Source organism: Rhinatrema bivittatum, chromosome 9 (genome assembly GCF_901001135.1).
Source record: "Rhinatrema bivittatum chromosome 9, aRhiBiv1.1, whole genome shotgun sequence".
In the NCBI taxonomy this organism is placed as follows: domain Eukaryota; kingdom Metazoa; phylum Chordata; class Amphibia; order Gymnophiona; family Rhinatrematidae; genus Rhinatrema; species Rhinatrema bivittatum.
Window position 1 is genome coordinate 164,051,942 of NC_042623.1, and position 14,209 is coordinate 164,066,150.

Here is a 14,209-nt window from a genome sequence, read left to right on the forward strand (position 1 = left end):
TTTACTCGCACATCCTTCCTGGAGGCCAACCTTCCTTGCAACCATGAATGTCTACATTAATCTATGGTCATGGCAAAGGTTCTCAGTACTGTTCTAAATACATTGTAGGCCAAGCAGACTAGATGTTTTTCACAATCCGCACCTTCAACTAACAGTGAATGTAATTCACATTGATTCTCTTGAGGGAAGAGGTTAGCTAACTCCTGTACTTTTATTTAGAATGCTATGCGAGTGCTTGACCATATAGATCTGGGAGGATGCTGTGCAAGCTTTCAGCAAAGCATTCTGAAAATGTTTCTACCGAAAACAGTCCAAGGCCCAGCGCCCAAGTCCAAATAATACTGAAGTCATAAGACTTCTTGGATCTTTTCAGGGTAGATTAGACTGGTGTGGCAACTGGGACCAATCAAACCTCTCAGGTATCGACATGATACTAGGTACCCTCCTTCTTGCCAAAAGATAGTACTAAGTGCAGGGTTTCCCATATTCTCCTGTGTACATCCTGGCAGAGAGGATGGACAGGTACTGCCATTCAGGTACTTCAGGAGACCAAAAAGGAGTGCTCTTGGTTCTCCTTTGACTTGAAATTCAATTGGTATGGACTTGGTTATAACCTGCACAAAATCTGAGAAGGAAAGGTCATCAGAAGGATTTATTTCTTGTCTTTGGAGGACAGGGATACACAGGTGGTCAGGTGAATATTCTTCTTTGGAATCCAGTTCTCTGACTTGTAGGTGTACACCCACAATTGCTTAGACTTACTCTTAATGACTTTTGAGCTGGCACATGTAATAAGCAACATTATCTCAATGCAGATCTCTGGTGAGAACTCACCCTTAGTAATGGGTCCAGTTCTGGAGACCACATCCATAAAGAAGATTGATAAATTGGAGGCAATTCAAAGGATGGATTCCAATATGGTGTCTGGCTTGTTCTACAACTCATATAGACAGACTTAAGTCACTGAAGATTTATTATCTAGCAGAAAAGAGGAAAGGAGGTATGACATGCATTCACATAACTAACAGGCTTCAAAAACGTTTCTAGATGGTAGTATTTTTCATAAAATGAACTCAAGGGCAAGGGGACATCATATGAAGCTGAAAAGAAGGCTCAAAAGGAATAACAATATATTTTTAAGTTAAGAGGATGATGGACATTTGGAACAGATCCAGAGGAGATGGTAGAAGCAAAAACAGAAATAATTCAAACATGCATGGGACAGACAACAGACTTTAGTGGTTAAGACAAGGGAGGGAGATGATCACAGATCAAGTAGGATCTGTGGCAGCACTGTAAGCAAATACAAATAGGCAGACTGGGTTGACAAAATAGTCCTTATCTTCTATGTTTGTGTAATAAAATAAGAACAGTGTGCCTGCAGGAAGAGATCTTCATGCTATCTACTGCATCTTTCAACAATTTCTCAAGTTAAGAATGTAAGAAATGACATGTTGAATCAGATCAATGAGCCACTGAACTCAGCAACCTGTCTGACAGCAGCCAATCCATTCACTTGGAAGTCCTGGCAGATCCTAATGGAGTGGATAAGGCAATGGCAAAAGCTTGAAAGATACTTGGGTGCATAGGGAGAGGATTGGTCAACAGAAAAACAAGGAGGAGATGACATTGCCCCTGTATAGGCTCCTGGTGAGACCTCTTTTGGAATGCTATATACCATTCTGGAGACTACATCTTTAACAGGATACGAACTAGATGGAGTTGGGCCACAGGGTAGCTATTAAAATAGTCTGTTCTAAAGCATATGGGGACAGACAGATATCTATACATGAATACCCCAGAGGAAAGGTGGGCTAGGGGAGATATGACAGACAGATTTAAATACCTCCAAGGTAGCACTGAACAGGAGACTAGCCTCTTGCAATTGAAAGGATGCTGTGGAATGAGGAGTCATAGGATGAGGGTGAAAGGGGGCAGACTCATAAGTAATCTAGGGCAATATTTCTTTATAGAGATTGTGATATAAGCATGGAATAGCCTTCCAGTGAAGACAAGAACAATATATGAATTCAAGAAAGCATGAGATAAGTGCAGGGGATCTTTGAGAGGGCAATATGAATTGTAGAGCTGAGTAGTAGTTGTGGATAGGTAGTATGGTCTTTTTCTGCTGTCATGTTTCTATGTTTAGTAACTGTTTCCTATTAACTTGTTCCACATCACTCATGATTTTAGAAACTTCTATTATATCCCCTCTTGACTGTCTATTCTCCAAGCTAAAATGTTGTAACCTTATTCATAAGCAAGTAATTTTATATTCTTTATATTTGCATTGTCTTTTGCTGTACCTTTTCTAGTTCTGCCTTATCTTTTTTGCGATGGAGTAACCAGAACTGCAAATACTTAAGATGCAATCACAACACGGATTTGTAAAGAAACATTATGATATTCTCCATTTTATTTTCAGTTCTTTTCCAAAGAATTTCTAATATTCTATTTGTTTTTTTTTAAATGTTGCCTGATAGTGAGCTGAGGATTCAATGCATTGCCCACATCTCCAAGGTCCTTTTCCTGGTAGTAACTCCTAATCGAGAACCCAGCATTGTGTATATATATATTATTTATTTATTTTAAAACTTTTCTATACCGTCGTTAAGTTAGATAACCATCACAACGGTTTACAGCAAGGCACGCTAATGAAAATGTGAGTGGTATAGATTACAAATTAATCATGTGCCATCATAGTGCGGTAACAATTAATTTCAAAAAAACTGTGTGTGTAAATTAGGCTTGTCTGTTGGGATCATATTAGGTGGTTAGAATTTAACATTAATGTGCATTTGTAGCTTACAAGTGCATTTGTAGCTTACAAGTAACTAAGCTAAGAGAAACAGATAAGTATGAGAGAAAAAATGTGTGAGGCTTGCTGGGCAGACTGGATGGGCCGTTTGGTCTTCTTCTGCCGTCATTTCTATGTTTCTATGTTTTAGTTTGGTGCGTCCTTATCAGTCAACTATTTTTTTCCTTCTCTTCATCTTTATAAAAAGCTTGTTTGAAAAGCCAGGTTTTCAGATTGGTTTTGAATATTTTGAAATTACTCTGCAGCCTTAGTTCGAGTGGCATGGTGTTCCATAGCACGGGGCCCGCCAGTGAAAATGCTCTCTCCCTAACTTGCGTGAGGCGTGCTGTTTTGACAGAGAGGACAGTTAGTAGAGCCTTATTAGCAGATCTTAGGTTTCTTTGCGGGACATGTACGAGCAGTGCAGTGTTGAGCCATTCAACTTTTTCATTGTGGATTAGTTTGTGTATTATGCATAATGCCTTATATTGAATCCTTTGTTCAATTGGGAGCCAGTGTAAATCAGTGAGTGTTCCTGTAATGTGTTCATTCTTTTTTTTTACCAGTCAAAATTCTAGCAGCCGAGTTTTGTAATATTTGTAGTGGCCGGATTGTAGATTGTGGTAGTCCTAAAAGTAGTGAGTTGCAGTAGTCTGTACTTGCGAATATCATGGCCTGCAGAACTGTGTGGAAATTGTTTAGCGTTAGTAAAGGTTTTAGTCTTCTCAGGATCATTAGTTTCGCATATCCTTCTTTTATTTTCAATGAGATGTGTTGTTTCATGTTTAGTTCAGGGTCAATTATTACTCCTAGATTTCATACTTTTGTTGCTAGCTAGGATTTTGTTGCTAGTTAGGATTTTTTGTCAAAAAAGCTACCTACTCACTTTCAATACTTTAATGTGGCCTACAAATTTTTAGCAAACCAGGTAACATTTCCCATGTGTATTACTTTACACTTGTCTACATTACATTTCATCTGCCATTTAGATGCCCAATTCTCAGTTTCACGAAGTTCTCCTCTAATTCCTTTTTCTGGCTTGTGTTTTAACTACTCCACTCACTGCTCCATCTTACAGATCATTAATGAATTTATTAAACACTGGTGCCAATTATGATTCCTGGGGTACTCTACTAGTTACCTTCCCTCCATTAGGAAAACTGACCATTTAGTCCTAACTTTGTTTTCTATACTTTAACCAGTTACTAATTCACAATAGAAAATTGACTCCAATGCCATGACTTTCTAATGTCTTCAGGACTCTCTCCTTAGGAACTTTATTATATGCCTTTTCAAAATTAATATATATTATATTGTCTAGCTCATCCTTATCCACATGCTTATTAACACCTTCAAAGAATTCTAATAGATTAATAAGGCATGACTTCATTTAGCTAAATCCATACTGGTTTTTCCCTATTAAACCATGTTTTCCACATATCCAATAATTTTGTTTTTAATAGATTCCATCATTTTATGTCAGACTCACTGGTCTTTAGTTTCCTACATCACCTCTGAAACTCTTTTTAAAAACTGTGTTACACTACCTATTCTCCAGTCCTGAGGAACAGTGGTGCACTTGAATGATAAGTAGTACTACGGATAAAACAGAAGAACCCCATGCCCCACAAGAGAATAAATGCAATGAAATCGCACATTATTTCTCTGATAAAATAACTAACCTCAAAGCTAAGATACCAATATCGACAAAGCAAGAAATTAAGATGCACAAAACAGATGTAACACCATGGTCCAAATTTGACGAAGTATCCCAGATCGAAGTGGAATCCATGATAAAAAATTTGAACCCCGCCCCTCATAAAATTGACACCATTCCCACCATGGATATAAAAAAACTAGCTGACATAACCTCCCCCACTATAGCAAAAATAATTAACCTATCACTTAGTGAAGGCCTTATGCCAGACTCTCTTAAAGGTGCAATAATTAAACCGTTACTGAAGAAAAAAAACAGCGACCCAAACATCTTGGGTAACTATAGACCCGTTTCAAACCTACCCATGCTCGCTAAATAGAAAAAACGATACAAAAACAGCTAGCTGAACACCTAGACAACAACGGCATACTTTACCCCTCACAACACGGCTTTAGGAAACACTATAGTACTGAAACATTACTTATCGCTCTAATAGACAATGTACTACGTGGGTTTGACAGTGGGAAACACTACATCATGATATTATTAGACCTATCAGCAGCATTTGACACAGTAAATCATAACATACTACTAAACAGGCTTGAAGAAATAGGACTACAAAACAAAACAATTGAATGGTTCAGGTCCTACCTAAACAATAGATTTTTTCAGGTACAGATAAAAAACACTATATCAGACAAAATCGAGCTAAAAACCGGAGTCCCCCAGGGATCAGCACTCTCGGCAACTCTATTTAATATTTACATGCTGCCCCTATGCCACCTCTTGGCAGGTCTAGGTATCATACATTACATATATGCGGACAACATCCAGCTAATTTTACCAGTAGACGAAACAATTGAAAAAACGTTGAACCTAGCAATGTTGTACCTAGATATAATTAAACAACTGCTGTGCCAAATGGAACTAGTAATTAATATTGAAAAAAACAGAATTCATACACCTTGAACGAAAAAAAACTGAATTAATCCAGAATCCCATCAAAATTAGAAACGATCAGATGATGGAACTAACCGAAAAAACTCGAAACCTAGGAGTAATAATTGACAGTGAAATCAACCTCAAACAACACATATCATTGAAAGTCAGAGAGGGGTACGCGAAACTAATGGTCCTTAGAAGGCTAAAACCACTACTAACCCTAGCACACTTTCGAACTGTTCTTCAAGCACTTATTTTCGCTAGCACAGACTATTGTAACACACTCTTCCTTGGATTACCACAGTCAACACTAAGACCACTCCAAATCTTACAGAACTCTGCAGCCAGAGTTCTGACTGGAAAAGGCAGAAGGGACCACATTACTCAAACTCTTGCGGAATTACACTGGCTCCCAATCAAACAAAGAGCACAATTTAAAACACTTTGCACAGTCCACAAGCTAATCAATGAAGAAAATACAGATTGGTTAAACACTGCATTAAGACTACATGTTCCCCAAAGAAATCTCAGATCAGCAAATTAAGCCTTACTAACCATACCCTCTGTAAAGACAGCTAAACTGACACAAGTAAGGGAAAGAGCATTATCATTAGCCGGCCCTATATTATGGAACTCAATGCCACCCGAAATAAGACTAATAAGAGACCATAAACTCTTCAAAAAAAGCCTAAAAACATGGCTTTTCAAAAAAGCATTTCATAATGAGAATGGGGAATAGGTAGTACTAAGAAACTAGAAAAGGACTTATACACAAAGGCAAAAGTCACCAGATAACATATATGCATTCCTTACCTTTATTTTTTATCACACTTAAGTTTTAAGTTAAAGCCTATTAAGGGAACTTCAATACACACTACATATAGCTTATAATATTTTGAATCATGTATCTGAACAACTTTGGCACCCACTGTTTAAAGTAAAAACTATTTCAAATTTATTTATGTGCCTATTTGTAAACCGTTGTGATGGTATATCACTTAACTATGGTATAGAAAGGTTTTTAAATAAATAAAAATAAATAAGTAGCAGATGTGAAATTTCATGTTTGAGTTGCTTCAGAACACTAGAATGAATACCATCAGGTCCTGGTGATTTACTACTATTTAGTTTGTCAATTTGCTCTATTACCTCTTTCAAAGTCACTCTAATTTGTTTCAGTTCTTCTGAACCATCTCCTACAAAGAATGGTTCTGGTTTGAGTATCTTTCCAACATCCTCTGTAGCGAAGAAAAAAGCAAACGACTGATTCATGTTTTCTGCTCTGGTCTTATCCTTCCTGAGAGCCCTTTTACCCCAGTCATCTAATAGTCCAAGTGACTCCTTCACATGTTTCTTGTTATTTTTTTATGCATATACTTTTTGTATCTTTGGCACGTTCCTCCTCAAATTCTCTCTTGGCTCGACTTAATGTTTTACATTGAATTTGCTAATGTGTATGCACTTTTCTATTTTCTTCATTAGATCCCACTTTAAATTTTTTTTTAGGATATATTTTTTGTTTTTTTGCTCCATCACAGCACAGTTTATCCATGCTGGCAGATATTTAATAATTTAAGAAATGCCATACTGGATCTGACCAAAGGTCTATCCAGGTCACAAGTACCTAGCAGGATTCCAAAGAATAGATCCAATCATTCTTGCTCATAAGTTAGAATAAGCAATGGCTTTCCCAAGTCTACATGACTAATAATGGTTTATGGACTACATCCCTCTGGCAGTAAGATCCACAGTTTAATTGTGTGCTGAGTTAATTTTTTGTATCTAATTTGTTTTAAATGTACCACCTATTAGCTTCATGCTGTGTCCCTCAGTGCTAGTACTATTTGAAAGGGTTAATAACCATGCCCTGTTTATACATTCCATCCCACTCAAGATTTTATAGACTTCTTTCATTTATTTATTTATTTATTGGATTTTGTATGCCGACACTTGGGGTCCATCGTAACGGTTCACAACAATAAATAATATACAATAAATATACTAAAATCAACTTCACAGGACTATAAAATAAAACAAATTACAAACATTCAAATAAGAACATCTCATAAAACAAATTAAATACACTTATCGAACGGCTACCCCTCTCTCCTCCTATCTCTTATGACTAATGTATGGTGGTAACAATAACACCCAAACCACCTTCATTAAAACAGGGTGGTAGAAATAGATATAACTGTAAAATCAAGACATAAAAACCAAATTTAAGATTGGTTGGGGTAGGCCTCCTTAAAAAGCCAAGTATTTAGAAATCTCTTAAACTGTTTGAAGTTAGTCTCCGTTCGAATCTCTGTGGGGAGCATGTTCTATATTTTAGGACCTGCCAGGGACAGAGCTCTGTCCCTCACTTCATTCAGCCGTGCTGATTGCACTGATGGAATAGTAAGAAAGCCTTTATTGGCAGAACGTAAGTTTCTCTGGGGGACATGTAATTTGAAAGCAGCATTTAGCCAGTCCACCTGGTCTCCTTTTGGTCATCTCTTCTCTAGGCTGAAGAGCCCTAACCTATTTAGCTTTTCCTCAAAGAAAAACTGTTCCACCCCCTTTATCCTTTTGGATGCCCTTCTTTGTATCTTGTCTCGTTCCGCTACATTTTTTCTATGATGGGGCAACCAGAACTGCACACAATACTCAAGGTTTGGTCACTATCTTGTTTTTATTTTCCATTCCTTTCCTAATACCTAACGTTCTAGTTGCCTTTTTTTGACTGTGTCAGCACAGTGGACCAAAGATTTTAAAGTAATGTCCACAATGACTCCAAGATCTTTTTCCTGGGTGGTGATGCCTAATATGTAAACCATCACTGTGTACCTACAGTTTGGATTATTCTTTCCTATATACATCATTTTGCACTTGTCCATATTAAATTTCATATGCCATTCAGATGCCCAATCCCCCAGTCTTGACAAGGTCTTCTTGTAACTCCTCACAATCAGCTCATGATCTAACAATTTGGAATACTTTTGTGTTATCTGTAATATTACTCTTTGCTCCCTTTTTCATAACATTTATAAATATATTAAAAAGCACTAGTCCCAGAACATATCCCTACAGCAATCCATTTCCTTTCTCCACTGAGAGAAATGATGATTCAGTCCTCATTTCCTATCCTTTAGCCAGTTACCAATTCACAATAGAACATTGCCTATTCCATGACTTCAATTTCATGATGAGGGACTTTGTCAAATGCCTTCTGATAACATAAGAACATAAGATATGCCATATTGGGTCAGACCAAGGGTCCATCAAGCCCAGTATCCTGTTTCCAACAGTGACCAATCCAAGTCACAAGTACCTGGCAAGTACCCAAACATTAGATAAATCGCAAGCTACTATTGCTTATTAATTACCGTAATAGCAGTTTATGGATTTTTCCTCTAGGAACTTATCTAAACCTTTCTTAAGCCCAGTTATACTAGCTGCTGTAACCACATCCTCTGGTAATGAATTCCAGAGCTTAACTATGCACTGAGTGAAAAAGAATTTTCTTCAATTTGTTTTAAATGAGCTATTTGCTAACTTCATGGTGTGTCCCCTGGTCCTTCTATTATATGAGAGAGTAAATAACCGATTTACATTAACTTGTTCATGTCCTTTCATTATTTTGTAGAATTCTATCATATCGCCCTCATTCATCTTCTCCATACTGAACAGCCCTAACTTCTTTACCCTTTCCCTCATAGGGCAGATACATTCTATCAAACCAACTTATCCTTGCCAACGTGTTTGTTAATTCCTAAAAAAAAAAAAAAAAAAAAGATTTGTAAGGCAAGATTTCTATTTGCTATATCGATGTTGGTTCTGCCCCATTATTGTCTATCCAAATGGCCAGTAATTTTATGCTTCAGAATAGGTTCTACCATTTTGCCTGGTACTGATGTCAGGCTCACCAGTCTTTAGTTTACCATATTTTTTATTTTTTATTTATTTAAAGCTTTTCTATACCGTCGTTTAGTAATGTACCGTCACAACGGTTTACATCTAGGCACGAAAAATGTCTGGTTTTTAAGTTAACCAAAGGGTGCCAATATGATACGATTACATAGTTCAATAATATACTCTACATGAGAAGTGGGTTGGAGCTACTATTTATCTGATTATTGGGATAATCATGTATGTGTATACTGTTTCAAACTAATATTTAATTATGAGTAAAAATAATAAAATAATCAATGGTGCTTTACATAGGTGACTTCTAGCTGTATATATTTGTTGATTATTCAGCGACCTCACTGTGAAATGCTTTTTTGTAGAGCCAGGTTTTTAAGCTTTTTTTTGAGTTTTAATTCTTTCATTAGCCTTACCTAGAGTGGTAATGTGTTCCATAATAATGGTCCTGCCAAAGATAATGCTCTCTCTCTAACTTGTGTCAACTTTGCTGTTTTGACTGAGGGTATGGTTAGTAGTGCTTTATTGGCGGACCTGAGATTTCTTTGAGGGACATGCAGTCGTAGTGCAGTGTTTAGCCAGTCGGCATTTTCGTCATTTATTAGTTTATGAATTGTGCATAGAGTTTTGAATTGCACTCTTTGTTCTATTGGGAGCCAGTGTAAATCCGCAAGTGTTTGGGTGATATGATCTCTTCTGCCTTTTCCAGTAAGTATTCTGGCAGCTGAGTTCTGTAGTATTTGCAGTGGTCTGATAGTAGTATATGGTAATCCTAGAACAGTGTGTTACAATAGTCCGTGCTAGCAAATATTAGTGCTTGAAGTACTGTACGAAAGTGTTCTTGAGTTAATAATGGTTTAAGTCTTCTAAGGACCATTAATTTGGCGTAGCCTTCTCTAACTTTCAGTGATGTGTGTTGCTTAAGGCTGAGTTCTGTGTCTATAATTACCCCTAGGTTTCTAGCTTTATCAGTTAGCTCCACTGATTTATCGTTTTTAAGTTTGATGGGATTTTGAATTTTTACAATGTTTTTTCGTTCAAGGTGGATAAATTCCGTTTTTTCTATGTTAATTACTAGTTCCATTTGGTTTAATAGTTGTTTTATTATGTCTAGGTACAACATTGCAAAATTCAGTGTTTTCTCAATTGATTCTTCAACTGGTAGAATTAGTTGAATGTCATCAGCATATATGAAGTGTGTGATACCCAGCCCTGCCAGCAGGCAGGTAGGTGGTATCCCTTTTAAAAATGAGCTTTACATTGGCTATCCACTAGTCTTTAGATACCATAGCTTATTTGAATGAGAAGTTAGAGTTTTCTAGTAATACGTCTGAAATTTCATTTTTTTTTTTAGTTCTTTCAGAACTATGGTGTGTATACCATCTGGTTCCGGTGATTACATCTGTCGATTTGCAATATTTCTCTTCCTGGTTCACTGTGATTTGATTCAGTTCCTCTGAATCATCACACAAAAAATATTTCCAGTGGTATGGGTCCTCTAGGCTAAAGGATACTTTCCCTATCTGTATATGCCTCCGGCCCAACTTAAGGGAACTACTTAAGTTTTCTAGGGTTACCCTCCTCCACCCTTTTTGGAGAATCAGCTAAGGGTTCTTGGAATACTCCTGGTTTCCTCTGATACATGTCACCATGCAAACTTAAAATAGTAACGTCCCTGGCAATCTCTAGACACTAAGACCTCTCAGATTTTCTTCCTGGATGCTGCTTCCATGATTTGGATGTCTGACTCTGTGAGGTATACTTTTGCAATTTCCCATGGAGAGGCTTTTAGAGGAGATGTTTCTATGCAGTCTGGGCTGGCTGTGAGCTGGCCCCATACAGTCTCAAAATGGGGATAATTTCATTCCAGAAGAGGAGGGGCATGGAAGCTCAGGAAGTATACCAACTTCTACATAGGCTTGGTCTGCCAAGGTCGTTAGTAAGACCTGACTGGTTGGCTACTGTTGTTGGTCACCATGTATGCAGGTGAGTGTTGCCTTCTTTCGTAATCGATATACCCACTCTGTGCTAGATTTTTATGGATAAAATCTTTCTATATTCTGAATCTACACCAGGGTTTAGGTGGGAACCTCATTCAGCTCAACTGAGAACATGAAATCTGAAAGTTCCCCACATCGACCTTACCCCAAATTACAGCTTTACACATTTACCCATTCTAGACCTCTCATGATTTTAAACACCTCTATCATATCCCCCCTCAGCCATCTCTTCTCCAAGCTGAAGAGTCCTAACGTCTTTAGTCTTTCCTCACAGGAGAGCTGTTCCATCTGCTTTATCATTTTGGTCGCCCTTTTCTGTACCTTCTTCATCGCAACTATATCTTTTTTGAGATGCGGCGACCAGAAGTGTACCCAGTATTCAAGGTGCGGTCTCACCATGGAGCAATAAAGAGGCATTATGACATTTTCCATTTTATTCACCATTTCCTTCCTAATAATTCCTAAAATTGTTTGCTTTTTTGACTGCCGCAGCACGCTGAGCCGACAATTTCAATGTATTATCCACTATGACACCTAGATCTCTTTCCTGGTATCAGCTAGATGGAAGGCATCAACCACTTCTTTCTCCAGGGTGAGCCTTGGGTACTAACACACCCAATTCCACATGGGCATGTTCAGTCCATCTAGTAACTGCTCCAGGACGACATGACTGACTACCTCAAGGCCTGTTTTCACCTCTGGCTGTAGTCACTTCCATCCAGCATCTTTTAGCCAATAGAACAGGCTTTGTGGAGTTTCTCTGGGTTGTAGGTCGCTCCCTCTGGAACTTTTGCCCGTATGTTTCCATCATGTAGGCCACTCTTTCCAGGATGGTGGTTTTAACATCCAAATAGCCGACTCTCCCATCTGGACTGGCAGCTTGAAAGGTGACTTGACTCTTGCCAGTAGATGGTCCACCCAGCTTCTGGCCAGCCAATCATGCAGGCAATTCTTTAAAAGATATTTAAGAAAACATCTGTGTCTTCCTTGATTTCATTTTAAACAATACTGGAGGCACTGGGATTGTCCGCATTGTGGCAGCTTGCATTACTTGGGCTATCTGTGTCAGTGGCCCCTGTTGCTGGTTCAACATTCCCAGCTACTGGCCATACTGTTTGTGAAGGGTTTGAACTCATTTCTGAAGCTGCTGCTGCCCTTCCATGAGGGCCTGTAGTAACCACTCTGTGTTGTTTTCTGGCTCTGGTTGCAACAAGCTTTCTTGAAGGGCTATCCCTGTTCAGAAGTAGATTTACAACAAAACTTTCCCTCTAGGAGGAACCAAAACATATAAAAATAAAAACCCTGTTTGGCTCTGATTCACTATGTAAATCTCTCTCTCTAGGTGGAGCTACCCACCTTAGCCTGCTGTAAAATATTCTCTGCTCACAGCTGCAGCCAGATCCCCAGACCAAAAAAAAAAATGTTCCCTTTTCTTTCTTTTTTGGCATGATTCCCTGCCTGTACAAGGCTGAGTGCAGAAATCGTACTTCTGTCACCATATTTATTTAACACTTTTCTATACCGACCTTCATGGTCAAAACCATATCGGATCGGTTTACATCGAACAGGGTAAACAACTGTAGTGCCAACTAACTTAAATCAACAAAGGTGTGGAAGAGGCAAAGTTACATTCAACAGGGAGTAAGAACTTGGGAGCTTAATCAGCTGGAAAGATAGGTTAGAGCAGGCAGCAATTTATAAATATAATACCATTGTTAAGATAGATAGTGCATAAAGTGCTTAGGAGTATCAGGGTCTATCGTACAGGCAGAAAATAAGGCTATCATTCAGGCATAGAGTAAGGGCAAACTAGTGAATGTCAGGGGGTTCAGAGAAGGCTTGGCTGAAGAGCCAAGAGTTTTTTCCTAAATGTTAAGAGGCAGGGTTCCAATCTGAGGTCTGCAGGGATGTTAGCAGGCCCAGATATCTGGAATATCGAGAAGGCTCGATCTTTCATCGAGGTAAGGCGTGTGGCTTTAGTTGGGGGAAATTGCAGTGTTCCTTTGTGAATTTCCCTCATTGGTCTATTGGAAGAATGTAGTTTGAAAGGGATTTCGAGATCGAGCTGAAGTTGGTGGTGGATGGATTTGTGTATTAAAGTGATTGATTTGTGCAGGATTCTGAAATTCAATGGTAACCAGTGTAGGTTCCTGAGGATAGGTGAGATGTGGTCTCCATGGTTGGTGTTGGTCAGTAATCTCGCTGCGGCGTTCTGTATCATCTGTAGTGGCTTGGTGGTAACATAGAAACATAGAAATGACGGCAGAAGAAGACCGAATGGCCCATCCAGTCTGCCCAGCAAGCTTCACACATTTTTTCTCTCATACTTATCTGTTTCTCTTAGCTCTTTGTTCTATTCCCCTTCCACCCCCACCATTAATGTAGAGAGCAGTGATGGAGCTGCATCCAAGTGAAATATCTAGCTTGATTAGTTAGGGGTAGTAGGGGTAGTAACTGCCGCGATAAGCAAGCTACACTCATGCTTATTTGTTTTACCTAGACTATGTTGTACAGCCCTTGTTGGTTGTTTTTTCTTCTCCCCTGCCGTTGAAGCAGGGAGCTATGCTGGATATGCGTGAAGTATCAGTTTTTTTCTCCCCTGTCGTTGAAGCAGAGAGCCATGCTGGATATGCATTGAAAGTGAAGTATCAGGCACATTTGGTTTGGGGTAGTAACCACCGTAACAAGCCAGCTACTCCTCGCTTTGTGATTGCGAATCCTTTTTTTCTTCACCCCTGTCGTTGAAGCTATGCAGGATATGCGTGAAGCATCAGTTTTTTGGTTTTTTTTTCCCCTGCTGTTGAAGCAGAGAGCTATGCTGGAAATGCGTGATGTATCAGTCATTCTCCCATGCCGTTGAAGCAGAGAGCCATGCTGGATATGCATGGAAAGTGAAGTATCAGGCAC

The 14,209-nt window shown here is 38.7% G+C and overlaps 1 protein-coding gene across 8 annotated transcripts in view; it reads right to left on the reverse strand.

Annotated features, from left to right (window-relative positions):
• GIGYF2 (GRB10 interacting GYF protein 2) overlaps positions 1-14,209 on the reverse strand; it is a 444,297-nt gene that overhangs the window by 35,331 nt on the left and 394,757 nt on the right. The window contains exon 26 of one of the 8 annotated variants that reach the window (XR_003858723.1): positions 835-978. The exons of the other annotated variants lie outside the window; for them this stretch is intronic. The gene's annotated coding sequence lies outside the window, so the exon portion shown is untranslated. The remainder of the gene's footprint in view (positions 1-834; positions 979-14,209) is intronic. 8 annotated transcript variants of the gene reach the window in all.